Source organism: Trichosurus vulpecula, chromosome 3 (assembly GCF_011100635.1).
Source record: "Trichosurus vulpecula isolate mTriVul1 chromosome 3, mTriVul1.pri, whole genome shotgun sequence".
NCBI classification, from domain to species: Eukaryota; Metazoa; Chordata; class Mammalia; order Diprotodontia; family Phalangeridae; genus Trichosurus; species Trichosurus vulpecula.
In genome coordinates this window covers 338,270,298-338,282,983 of record NC_050575.1, presented here as the reverse complement: position 1 = coordinate 338,282,983, position 12,686 = coordinate 338,270,298, and the positions used below count along the sequence as shown (strand labels likewise).

At 34.0% G+C, this 12,686-nt stretch overlaps 1 pseudogene; it reads right to left on the bottom strand.

The window, feature by feature from the left end:
- Window positions 1-11,388: 11,388 nt before the first annotated feature.
- On the bottom strand, window positions 11,389-12,177 carry LOC118842573 (annotated as a pseudogene).
- Between the last annotated feature and the right edge of the window lie 509 nt (window positions 12,178-12,686).

The following is a 12,686-nucleotide window of genomic DNA, read 5'->3' as shown; positions in this document are numbered from 1 at the left end:
TTTTTCACTGTTTTTTGAGTGCTTCTCTGCACTGAGGTAATCAAGTGTCCTAGGGCATTGAGATTCCTCTGTGTGTGTGTTTGTGTGTGTGTGTGTGTATGTGTGTATGTATGTGTAGTGTGTGTATGTGTGTGTGTATAAGATCCAAGGTTAGCATTTGGCTTTTGGGGCACACTCATGGAAGGAGTGGTGAGACTCTGGGCAAGCCATAACTGGCCCTGGCTTTGCTAACCCAGATCTATTGGTTCTGCTCAGGTAACTATATATTGTGATTTGATCAGAAAAGATGATCTGTCTCTTGATGTTTGTAATTTCTGTCTGTATTTGCCTTGAAGTTCAGAGGGCTGATCTTTTCCTCCTGAACTAAGTGAATGACATATGTATGTTTGATTTAACTGAGATCCTTAATCTCTTAAAGTTGCTTTCCTTAGAAAAACCGATCAAAGAAACTATGTTAGCAGCCTTTCTGTATGCTGGAGTTATTGGTCTTACACACCCCTACAGCAGCTGCTAGCAGATTGTTGTTACAGCCATCAATGAACTCCCTGAGGGGGAAAAAAATCTCCAAGGCCAGATGGATTTACAAATGAATTCTACCAAACACTTGAACAGTTAATTCCAATACTATATAAAATATTTGGAAAAATAGAAGAGTGAGCCCTACCTAATTCTTTTTTTGAAATAAATATGGTGCTGATACAGTGGGAAGAGTCAAAACAGAGAAAGCAAATTAGAAACTAATTTCCCTAATGAATATAGATGCAAAAATTTTAAATAAAATATTAACAAAGAGATTATAGCAACTTATCACAAGAATAATATGTTATGACCAGGTGGGATTTATATCAGGAGTGTGTGGCTGGTTCAATATTAGGAAAACTATCAGCATAATCAACCATGTCAATAAAAGAATTAAAAGAAATTGTATGATTATCTCAATAGACATAGAAAAAGCTTTAGACAAAATAAAACACCAATTCATATTAAAAAAACACTGGAGAGCATAGGAATAAATAATTTTCCTTAAAATGATAAGTAGTATCTATATAAAACCATCAGTAAGCATTATATGTAATGGGGATGAGCTAGAAGCATTTCTAATATGATCGGTAATGAAACAAGGCTGTCCATTATCACCACTATTATTCAATATTGTAATAGAAATCTTACCTTTAGCAATAAGAGAAGAAAAAGAAATTGAAGGAATTATAATAGGCAAAGAAGAAACAAAGCTATCACTCTCTGTAGATGATGGTATACTTAGAGTATCCTAGCGAATTAACTGAAAAAACTACTTGAAATAATTAAAACTTTAACAAAGTTGTAGGACATAAAATAAACCCACATAAATCATTGGCATTTCTGTATATTAATAACAATGTCCAGTAGCAAGAGACAGAGAATTTCTATTTAAAGTAACTGTAGACCGTGTAAAATATTTGGGAGTCTACCTTCCAAGACAAATGCAGAAAATATATGAACACAATTACAAAACACTTTTCACACAAATATAGTTAGATCTAAATAATTGGAAAAAAATATCAGTTACTCATGAGTAGGCAAAGCTAATATAATAAAAATGACAATTTCACCTAAATTAAATTTATTATTTAGTGCGATACCAATCAAACTGCCAAAAAATTATAGAGTTAAAAAAAATAAAATTCATCTGGAAGATGAAAAGGTTCAGAATATTAAAGGAAGTAGTGAAAAAATAAATGCAAGGGAAGGTGGCCTAACAGTACTAGTTTTAATAAAGGTATTATAATGCAGTAGTTATCAAAACTCCTTGGTACTGGCTAAGAAATAGAGTAGTGGATCAGTGTAATAGGTTAGGTACATAAATCACAGTAATTAATGACAATAGATGTACTTTTTGATAAACTCAAAGATTGCAGCTTCTGGAATAAGAACTCACTTTTTGGCAAAAAAAAAAAAAAAAAAAAAAAACAAAGAACAAAGAAACAAAAAAAAAACCTGCTGGGGAAAATGGAAAATAGTATGGAAAAATCTAGGCATAGACCAACATCTTACATCATATACCAAGATAAAGTCAAAATATGTCCATGATTTAGACATAAAGGATGATATTATAAGCAAATTAGGAGAGCAAGGAACAGTTTACCAGTAAAATCTATGGAGAAGGGAAGAATTCATGACCAAACAAGAGACAGAGAACATTATGAAATGTGAAGTGGATGATTTTGATTACATTGTATTAAAAAAAAAGATTTACCTGGGCAAAACTAATGCAGTCAAGATTAGAAGGGAAGCAGAAAGCTGGGGAACCATTTTTACAGCCGATATCTCTGATAAATGCTTCATTTCTCAAATATATAGGGAATTGAGTCAAATTTATAAGAATATAAGTAATTCCCCAACTGATAAATGGTCAAAGGATATGAACAGGGAGTTTTCTAAGAAATTAAAATTAATTATAGTCAAATGGGAAAATGTACTAGATCACTATTGATTAGAGAAATGTAAACTAAAATAATTCTGAGTTACCACTTCACACCTTTCAGACAGGCTAATATGACAAAAAAAATGATAAATGGTGAAGAAGATGTGTTGAAATTGGAACACTAATACATTATTGGTCGAGTTCCAAACTGATCCAAACATTCTGAGAGCAATTGGGAACTATACCCAAAACTGTGCATACCCTTTAACCCAGCAATACCACTACTACGTCTGTATTCCAAAGAGGTCATAAAAAAGGGAAAAGGACCCACCTGTGCAAAAATATTTATAGCAACTCTTTTTGTGCTGGCAAAGAATTGGAAACTAAGGGGATGCCTATCAATTGGGGAATGGCTGAACAAGTTGTGGTATCCAAATAGAATGAAATACTAGTGTTATAAGAAATGCTGAGCAGGCAGATTTCAAAAAAAAAAAGACTGGAAAGACTTACAGGAACTGATGCTGAGTGAAGTGAGCAGAACCAGGATAACATTGTACATGCTAATAGTGACATTGTGTGATGACCAACTTTGATAGATTTAACTCTTCTCATCATCCACACAATGATCTATGAGAATTCCAAAAGATTCATGATGGAAAATGTTATCCATATCCAGGGAAAAGACTATGGAGTCTTAATCCAGATCTATGCATACTATTTTCTCTTTTTTATTTATTTTCTTGAGGTTTTTCCCTTTTGGTCTGATTTTTCTTTCACAACATGACTAAGGTAGAAATATGTTTAATATGACTGTATCTGTGTAGTCTAGATCAGATTACATACCATCTTGGGGGAGGGGAAGAATGGAGGGAGGGGGAATAATTTGTAACTCAAAAGTCAATGTTGAAAGCTAAAAATAGATAGATAGATAGATAGATAGATAGATAGATAGATAGATAGATAGATACATGAATGAATGAAGCTTTCATTTCATGCTTGGTACTAAGCAGTAGGTATCCAAAGAGAAAAAGGTAAAAGCAGTGTCTGACTTCAAGAAGCATTCTTCTTAATGAGAAAGACAACAGGCAAATAACTCTCTGTTCTTGCTGTCTTTCTCTTTCTCTGTCTAATCATTCAATCAAAGTGATGAATCTCATGTGCACCCCATACTCGTCTGCAAGAAGACAACAGCATAGTGAAAAAAACCCTCTGTGGGTGCTTAAAATAAAAACATTTTTTATTGATCTATGAATTTTAACCTGACTCTTTATACACTATATATGATTATCTCATCATAAAGAAATGAACATATTACAGCCTGGCTGAGTCATTTCATTTATGACATTCTTGTAACAACATTATTGAAATAATTTTAGCTAAATAAAAGCTCATAGCTGCTCCATGGAGATGTAAAGAAAGAATTGCTGGTAGTTCTGATAGGGGAGGGGTATACCTCATATGATCAAAGGCAACAAGAACATGATTCCATGAGATATTTGGTGACCATATTTTGCAGTACGAATAATAAGCAATAAGTATAAAAAATTAAAAATGGCATGAAAATAAGATTGTATTTTAGCAGAAAGGAAATTAGTTGTTATTAATGTGTGACTTACCCGTGAGTTAGCTGATTGATTATGTATAGTTAGGACATCCAATTGTCAAATCTTAGATCAAAATTAATAAGCAAGAAACAAGAAATGAAAATAATTAGGGTAATGTGACCTATAACTTACCTATTTTAAAACTAATTATCAATCAAAAATGAAAAATAGTCAATGAAATGACATCAGCAATTATTACTATAATCTAATGGGGGAAAACAAGTGATCCCCTATTCTATTTTACATTGGACTACTTCCTGTGGGTCCTGAATCAATTTGGCAGCTATTAAGAAATGGTAGGAGACTCTGAAGAAGATATAACTTCAACTCTCTCTCTTTCCTTCCTCTCTCCAGAGTGGGGGCATCTATGATACTTCCCATTATGTGAGGGTTCCTTTTTGCCCTGGCATATATGGCTGTTGTCCATACCTGACCACTGGGACATTTGCTAGACTACATGAAACTGGGTTGATGGAGTCCTAGTAGAGCTGCCACCAGCCCCAATATTCTAACTTCATTATACCCACTGTCCTAACTTCTTTATACATGCCTCACTGCTCACTAGAATAATAGATGTGTCCCTGAATTCTCAGTTCCCACAGAAACAGCAAGCACATCCATGTGATCAGAACCCAGCCACTGCCCCTACCCAGCTACTGTCCTCAGACCACATATTTGAACAGGTGTGTTCTTGTATTCAATCACAATCACATCATCCATTTAGCCCAAGACTGGACCATAATACCTTACTATTTATCTTGACCAGGTGGGACCACAATAGCTAGCCAATTGGAAGCCAGCATGACCAGAATATTTGACCACCAAACTGTAGAAAGGGCCCACCCTATTATGGCACTTGCACAGTTCCACTGAGGCTAGGACCCCTCCTCCATTACCTAATCCTTTAACAAACTTCTCCTGCCTTTTTAATAATAATCATATTCCTATAGTCTATGTAAATTTTGATTGTGTAATCAGCATCATGTTCTCTATAAAATTGTATGTCTTGCCTTATTGAGGTGACTAGTTCCTCTAGGGGATTTAACCACTCACCAGAGCATGAAACCCCAGAACTATAATAAATCTTTCCAACTGGCGAGGAGTCTACTTGAGTCTTTGTAATTCTGTAGAGACATCCCACCACAACTTTACCTGAACCTCATCAGGAAGATCCTGCTTTATGTTTCTTTCCTTGAGAAAAGGTGGTCATAGGGTAATCCCAAAATGGACATTTCAAGACCCATGAATCTGAAAGATTGGTAGTTCCAGGAACTTTCAGTGTATACCAGATGTTCTGCTAAAAGATGTTCCCAAATTTACTACAATAATTCTCTGAGGATGAGGTAAGCAGTTTCAAGAAAGATGGATCAAAGAAATGGTCTACTTTACAAAATTAGCTTAGGCAAAATAGAGACGAAGAAAGGGTGCCTATTCAACAGTTGAAAAAATTGTCAAAATCGTCTAATTTTGTGAATCAGCCAGTAGAGAATAATAAGAGGTTGACTATATCCATCATGTTAACTTGTTGTCAATATGTATTTGTGATTCTAGTGTGTTTTACACATTTATTTTGTGTCCAAGAAACAGATGCTTGTGCTTAGATCTGAGATATGAGCCAATTCTAAAATTAAAATAATTTCCCCCAAGATTCTGTAATGGTGGGGGTGGGGGGAGAGTAATGAGCCACAGACAATGAAAAAGCCTAACCTCAAGTTTTAAAAGTCAAGGCACCCAAAACCTGAACCTGATATACATGTACCCAGTGGAATTATTACCTCCCTTAGAGAGAGAAAATAACACAGAATCCTGTGGATATATTATTACAATAATTTTATATAGGTTTTTTCTATTTTATAGTGTTTAATTTTTTTCCCCAAATGCATGTAAACAAAGCTCTCAACACTCACTGCAGCAAGATTTTGAGTTACAAACCTATTTTCTCACTCCCTTCATCCCCTCCCACTGCCCCAAGATGGCAAGCAATCTGACATAGGTCATAAATGTAAAATAATTTTATACACATTTCCACATTAGTCACGTTGTGAAAGAAAAATTATAACTACAGGGAAAGTCCAAGATGAAGAAATAAAACAAAAGAAATAAAGTGAAATAGTATGCTTCAATCTGCCCTCAGACTCTTTATTTCTTTCTCTGAATATGGACAGTATTTTCCATCATTAGTCTTTTGGAATTGTCTTAGATCATCTTATTTCTGAGACTAGCCAAGTCTATCAAAGTTGATCATCACACAATTTTGCTTTTACTGTTTTACACTGGTCTCCTGGTTCTGTTCCTTTCACTCAGCATCAGTTCATATAAGTCTCTGCAGGTTTTTCTGAAGTCCACTTGCTCATCATTTCTTATGCACAATAGAGTTCCATTCCTCTCATATACCACAACTTGCTCAGTCATTCCCCAATTGATGGGCATCCCATCAGTTTCCAATTCTTTGTCACCCCAAAAAAGGTGCTATATGTATTTTTGGTACATATGGGTCCTTTTCCCTTTTTATGATCTCTTTGAGATACATATGTAGTAGTGGTATTATTGGATCAAAGATATGCACAATTTTATAGTATCTTGGGCATAATTCCAAATGGCTCTCCAGAATGGTTGAATCAGTTCACAACTCCACCAACAATGCATTAATTTTCCAATTTTCACACTCCTGAAATAGTCATCATTTTCATTTTCAGTCATATTAGCCAATCTGAAAGGTGTGAAATAGTACCTCAGAATTGTTTTAATTTACATTTCTCTAATCAATAGTGATATAGTACCTTTTTATATGACTATAGATAGCTTTAATTTCTCCATCTGAAAACTTCCTTTTCATATCCTTTGACCATTTATTAATTGGGAAATGACATGTATTATACATTTGACTAATTTCTCTATGTATTTTAGAAGCGAGGCCTTTCTCACAAAGACTGGCAGTAAAAAATGTTTCCCAGCTTGCTGCTTTCCTTCTAATCATGGTTATATTGGTTTTGTTTAAGCAAAATATTTTAAATTTAATATAATCAAAGTTATTAATTTTGCATTTCATTGTGTTCTCTATCTCTTGTTGGTCATATGTTCATCCCTTCTCCATAGATCTGACAGGCAAATTATTCTTTGCTGTCCTAATTTGCTTATGATTTCCTCCTTTTATGTCTAAATATCCATTTTGATTTTATCTTGGTATATGGTGAGGTATGTTTGTCTATGCCCAGCTTCTACTCTTTTCCAGTTTTCCCAGCAGTTTTTGTCAAATGCTGATTTCTTATCCCAGAAAGTAGAGTCTTTGTGTTTATCAAACAGTAGATTGCTTTAATCATTGGTACTGTGTTTTGTGTACCTGATCTACTCCACTTATCCACCACTTCTTTGCCTCCATTATTTCTTAGTCAGTACCAAATAGATTCAGTGATTGCTACTTTCTAATATAGTTTGAGATCTGCTACAGCTAGATCACTTTCCTTTGCATTTTTTTCATTGATTTCCTTGATATTCTTGATCATTTTTTCTTCCAGATGAATTTTTTATTGTTTTTTCTAGCTCCATAAAATAATTTTTTGGTTGTTTGATTGTTATGGAACTGGATAAGTAAATAAATTTAGGAAGAATTGTCATTTTCATCTTTCTGGCTAGGCCTACCCCTGAACAACTGATATTTTTCCCAATTATTTAGATCTGACATTATTTGTGTGAAAATGTTTTGTCATTGTTCTCACATGTTTCTGCATTCCTCTTTGCCTGTAGACTCTAAGATATTTTATATCACTTGTAGTTATTTTAAATGAAATTTCTCTTTTTATCTCTTGCTGCTAGGCTTTGCTGGTAGTATATAGGAATGATGATGATTTACGTGGCTTTATTTTATATTTTGCAACTTTGCTAAAGTTTTGATTATTTCAACTAATTTTTAGTTGATTTTTCTAGGATTCACCATGTATTCCATTATATCATATGCAAAGAAGGATACCTTTGTTTCCTCATTGCCTATTCTAATTTTCTCAATTTATTTTTCTTCTCATTGCTAAAGCTAACATTTCTAGTACACTATTAAATAATAGAGGTGATAATGGACATCCTTGCTTCAACACTGATCTTATTGGGAAAGCTTCTAACTTATCCTCACTATTTTTAATACTTACTGATGGTTTTATATATGTACTATGTATCATTTTAAGGAAAACTCCATTTAATTCTATGCTCTCCAGTGTTTTTAATAGGAATGGGTATTTTATTTTGTCTAAAGCTTTTTCTGCCTCTATTGAAATAATCACATGATTTCTGTTAATTCTGCTATTGATATGGTTAATTATACTAATAGTTTTCCTAATATTGAACCAACCCTGCATTACTGGTATAAATGCCACATGGTCATAGTATATTTTCCTGGAAATTAATTGCTATAATCTCTTTGCTAATAATTTATTTAAAATTTTCCATCCATGTTCATTAAAGAAATATATATATATATATATATATATATATACACATATATATATATATATATAATATGTATATGTATATGTACATATATATAAAATCTCTTTTGCCTTCTCCTGTTTTAGGTATCAGCACCATATTTGTGTCACAAAAATAATTTGGTAGGACTCCTTCTTCACCTATTTTCCCTAACAGTTGTATAGTATTGGAATTGTTGTTCTTTTAATGTTTGATGGAATTCACTTGAAAGTCCATCGGTCCCTGGAGGATTGTTCAACTTCTTTTTTTCTAAAATGAAGATATTTATATATTTTATTTCCCCTTCTTTTAATCTGGCCAATTCATATTTTGTACATATTCATCCACTTAACTTAGGTTCTCATATTTATTGGCATACAATTGAGCAAAATAGTTTTTAGTTATTGTTTAAATTTCCTCTTCATTGGTGGTGAATTCTTCCTTTTCATTTTTATACTGATAATTTGTTTTTATTCTTTATTTTTTAAAATCAAATCAACCATTTTAAAAATGTACTTATTTTCTGATAAAACCAGGTCTTAGTTTTATTTATTAGTTGAATAGTTTTCTTAATTTAAATTTTATTGAGCTCTCCTTTGATATTCAGAATTTCTAATTTGGTGTTTAATTTGAGATCTTTGATTTGTTCTTTTCCTAGCTTTTTGAGTTGCATGCCTAATTCACTGACCTCCTCTTTCTCTATTTTATTCATGTAAACATTTAGAGGTACAAAATTTCCCCTCAGAACAGCTTTGTCTGCATCCCATAAGTTTTGGTATGTTGTCTCATTATCATCATTCTCTTTGATGAAATTATTAATTGTTTCTATGATTTGTTGTTTGACTTGGTCGTTCTTAAGTATTAGGTTAGGTTATTTAGTTTCCAATTAAGTTTTACCCTATCTTTCTGTGACCCTTTATTACATGTAATTTTTACTGCATCTTTTTTTTAAAAAGGATGCATTTACTAATTCTACATTTTTTTGCATTGGATTGTGAGATTTCTATGCCCTAATACATGGTCAGCTTTTTTTCAGGTGCTATGTACCACTGAGAAAAAGGTATATATCTTTCTATCTCCATTCAATTTTCTCCTGAGGTCTATCATTTTTAGCTTTTTGAAAAATGCTCTTCACGCCTTTAACTTCTTTGCTATTTATTTTGTGGTTAGATTTATCTAGTTCTGAGATGGCGAGGTTGAGGCTCCACTAATATAGTATTACTATTTCTTCCTTCAACTCAATTAACTTCTCCTCTAAGAATTTGGATGCTATACAACTTGGTGAATGTATGTTAATATTACTTCATTATTTATGGTACCTTTTATCAAGGTGCAGTTTCCTTCATCATCTCTTTTAATTAGATCTATTTTTACTTTTGCTTTGTCTGAGATCAAGATTGCTACAAGATTGCTACCCCTGCTTTTTTTTCCTTCAACTGAAATGAAATATATCGTGCTCCTGCCTTTTACCTTTACTCTATTTGTATCTCTTTGCTTCAGATTTGTTTCTTGTAAACAACATATTGTAGGTTATGGCTTTTAATACACTCTGCTACTTGCTTCTGTTTTATGGGAAAGCTCATCCCATTCACATTCACAGTTCTGATTACTGTGTCTTTCTCTCTAGCCTATCTTTTTCCCTGTTCATACCTTTCTTTCTCCTGTCACCCTGTCCCTCCTCACCAGGTTTTTGCTTCTGACCACCACCTTCCTCAATCTGCCTTCCCTTCCATCAGCCCTACCTCCCTTTTCTTTCCCCTTTCCCTTACTACTTCTTCCCTCCCTTCTGACCTCCTTTCCATCTACCCCTTCTATTTTCTTTCTCCTTTCTTCTCCTCTTTCTCTATAGGGTAAGATACTTCTCCACTCAATTGAGTGTGTATGTTATTCTCTCTTTAAGTCAAATAGGAAGAGAGTAAGGTCCAAACAATGCTCACCCCCCCTTCTTTCCCTCTACCCTAATAGGTCATTTCTGCCTCTTCATGTGATGTAATTTGTCCTCTTTTGCCTCCCCTTGATTCTTCTCCCAGGACAAACCTTGTTTTTTTCACTCCTTAATTTTTTCTTATATAATAACATCAAAATCGATTTATACCCACACACTCTTTCTATGTATACCCCTTCTAACTGTCTTAATATGGACACAGTTCTCAAGTGTTACAAGTATTATTTCCCCATATAGGGATGTAAACATTATTGAATAATTTGTTTTGTTTTTCTTTCCTATTTACCTTTTTATGTTTCTCTTGCCTTGTATTTTAAGATCAATTTTTTTCCTTCAGATGTAGTCTTTCATTAGGAATGACTGAAAGTCCCCTATTTCTTTAAATATCCATCTTTTCCCCCAAAAGGTAATGCTCAATTTTTCTGAGTAGATGATTTTTGGTTGTAATACAAGCTTCTTTGCCTTCAAGAATATCATGTTTCTATCCCTCTGATTCTTTTACAAAGTAGCTGGTAAGTTCTGTGCTATCCTGACTGTGGCTCCAAGATATTTGAATTTTTTTTTCTTTCTGCCTGCTTGCAGTATTTTCTCCTTGACCTGGTAATCCTGCATTTTGACTACAAAATTCCTTGGAGTTTTCATTTGGGGATCTCTTTTAGGAAGTGACTGCTGGATTCTTTTTTTTTCCAGTTGAAACAATTTTATTTCACAGTTGCCTTTAAAATCATAAAGACAATATTTTCTTCATATAAAAGCACTAGCACCGATATCCCATTTAAAAAAAATGATTACATCCTCCCTCTTAAATACAATGCACCCAGTTATAAACTTGTAGTTAGGTTTCTTGGAAAAATCCTTCCAGGAATGATTCCTAAGAACATCTCATTCTGTAACTGCATGTGGCTGAAAGTGTGGATAATAACTGGCATATGAACAGAAGTGTTCCTTTTAAACTTGCTAACATAGACAAAGACTGGCTTTTATAGATCAATGCTTATGGGCTTTTCAGCCTACTCTGCAGGTTCTCTGAGGAGGCAATGCTTTTCTCTGTGGTCTTTCTTCAAGACCTTCCAGAAAAGGAGATATGTCATCATCATCATCATAGATTGTGTACTCCAAGTCTTTCCCAACAATCCCAATGGAAACATTCTTTGCAATTAGGTCCTACTCTACTGGGAGTGTTTCCTGTAAGACATGAAGATCATCTTTCACCAGCTCCTTCAAATTGCAGTCTCTGAACTTGGACATACAGCTTTCCAAGTAAGTATGGGTGGACTGAGAGCAGGCTCCAATGGACATAGCTCAACAGTCAAAGAAGTTTGCAGATGGACAGGTTTGGAACATGTGAGGAGTCATATCATCATAAACAGTGAATGAGCAGTCCCTTGTCATATGATCTCTGGTCATAACACTGTGTCCGTATCTGGGTCTTGCTTCCAATTGGTGACACTTGGTAAGACATTGGAAGAGTCAAATACTAATCTGAAATTCAGACCCTCATAATGCATGAAGTTGCAGAAGAGCCTAGAATAGGCAGTGAGCCCAGCAATTGAGATTCAAAATGATTATCAATTTATAGATTTTTTTTTTGTGATGAGCTGCCTGTTGTGACTATGCCCTTTTCAAAGCAACCAATACAGCATGGGTTTTGGATTTCAGGCCCACAGTAGCTGAACCTTGTTTGACAGCTTCCATTTCATATTCTGTTTGATGAATTCTGCCCTGAGGCTCCAAACAGTGACATCATTGTCATACTGGTTTCCAAACATTTTCTTGGTGCTGGCCAAGCACAGACCTCAGGTGGAATGGTGGGACCAGGCAAGGCAGCTGCTACTTGTGATCTGTGGGTTCTTACAATGACTACTTTACATCTGGTTCTAGGATATCAGTGCAGTTTTCTTTGATAATTTCTTGAAAGATGCTATCCAAGTTCTTTTTTTATCATGGATTTCAGGTAGTACAATAATTCTTAAATTATAGCTCCTTGATCTATTTTCCAGGTCAGTTGTTTTTCCAGTAAGGTGACTTACATTTTCTTCTATTTTTTTCATTCTTCTTATTTTATTGGACTTATTCTTTTCTATTTTATTTATTTATTTTTAGTTTTTGACATTAGCTTTTATAAGATTTTGATTTCTAAATTTCTCTCCCCCCCACCTCCCCAAGGTGGCATGCAATCTGACATAGGTTGATAATATGTATAATCATATTAAACACATTTCCACATTAGTCATGTTGTGAAAGAAGAATCAGAATAAAAGGGAAAAAAACATGAGAA